Source organism: Mastomys coucha, unplaced genomic scaffold, assembly GCF_008632895.1.
Source record: "Mastomys coucha isolate ucsf_1 unplaced genomic scaffold, UCSF_Mcou_1 pScaffold22, whole genome shotgun sequence".
Classification (NCBI taxonomy): Eukaryota; Metazoa; Chordata; class Mammalia; order Rodentia; family Muridae; genus Mastomys; species Mastomys coucha.
In genome coordinates, this window is record NW_022196905.1 from 134,682,245 (window position 1) to 134,683,951 (window position 1,707).

The 1,707-nt window shown below is 44.8% G+C and overlaps 1 pseudogene; it reads left to right on the forward strand.

The window, feature by feature from the left end:
• Positions 1-745: 745 nt before the first annotated feature.
• Positions 746-1,141, forward strand: LOC116070979 (annotated as a pseudogene).
• Positions 1,142-1,707: the final 566 nt, after the last annotated feature.

A 1,707-nucleotide genomic window follows, 5' to 3' on the forward strand; every position in this document is an offset into this window, starting at 1 on the left:
TGAGTTCAAGGCCAGCCTGGCTGTCCTGGAATTACAGAGTGAGTTCCAGGACAGCCAGGGCTACACAGAGAAACCCTGTCTCAAAACAAAAACAAAAAAACACAAACAAAATAAAACACTTTGTGTCGTATATACCTGCTTAGTTACATCTTGCTCTAATGGTAGGCTGCCTCCCTAGAGAGACAAGAGGGACCAGTAAAACAAAAATTATCATCTCAACTCCAATCTGTTGCTATAAATTGTTATATACATTGTCCAATAAATTGTTAGAACTGTGTGCCAGCCAGGCGGTGGTGGCTCACGCCTATAATCCCAGCACTTGGGAGGCAGAGGCAGGCGGATTTCTGAGTTCGAGGCCAGCCTGGTCTACAGAGTGAGTTCCAGGACAGCCAGGGCTACACAGAGGAACCCTGTCTCGGAAAAACCAAAAAAAAAAAAAAAAAAAAAAAAGAAGAAGAAGAAGAAGAAGAACTGAGTGCCAGTTCCTCTGCTGCCTGGCACCAGACTGCTCCCTGTCCCTTCTCCCACATTGGGATTGCTGGGAAATTTTTTTTTTTTTTTTTGCCATCCAGTATTTCAACAGATTGATATTCAAAAGTTAACTACAAGTGTCTCTCTTTACAATGTTTCTCTTCCTTTCTGAGACCCGGTAGTGCGTGCTGCGGAGCTCTGTCAAGTCTGCTCCTTCCTGACTCACCACTGCTCGCTCCTGCTGAGGAACAAGTCAGGAAGCCACGCCTCAGCCATGGCATTTAAAGATACCGGAAAGACGCCGGTGGAGCCCGAAGTAGCGATTCACCTAATTCGAAACACGCTCAACAGCCGCACCGTGAAGTCGCTGGAGAAGGTTTGTGCGGACTTGATCAGAGGCGCAAAGGAAAAGAATCTGAAAGTGAAATGACCGGTCCCCATGTCTACCAGGACATTGAGAATCACTACCAGAAAAACACCTTGTGGTGAAGGTTCTAAGACATGGGATGGTTTCCAGATGAGGATCCACAAGCGACTCATTGATTTACATAGTCCTTCTGAGATTGTTAAGCAGATTACTTCCATCAGTATTGAGCCAGGAGTCGAGCTTGAAGTCACCATTGCAGATGCCTAAGCCAACTGTTTGAATGAATTGACTTAATTGTTAAAATAAAAAATAAAAATAAAGTGTTTCTCCTTAGGACTGGATGAGGTGGTCCGGTAGTTAAAAACACTGTCTGTTCTTCTAGAGGTCCCGAGTTCAATTCCCAGAAACCACAAGATGGCTCAGGACTATCTATAAAGGTATCTGATGCCCTCTTCTGGCAGTAGTTGAACATGAAGACAGAGCACTCCTACATTTAAAAAAAATACATAAATACAAAATTTTTAAGTTTCTTCTTGGAGCTAAGGCTAGCCCAGTAGTTGAGAAAACATACTGTTCTTGTGGAGGATCTAGGTTTGGTTCCTTGCACTCACATTGGATGGCTCTCAACTGCCTCTCATCTCAGCTCCAGAGGATCTAATGCACTCTGGAGTCGTGGACTCAGAGTTGTGCCGACACATATACAACTAGAATTAATATAAGTAAATAGACGCCCAGCAGTGGTGGCACACGCCTTTAATCGCAGCACTTGGGAGGCAGAGGCAGGCAGATTTCTGAGTTCAAGGCCTCCTGGTCTACAGAGTGAGTTCCAGTACAGCTAGGGCTACACAGAGAAACCGTGTCTCAAAAAA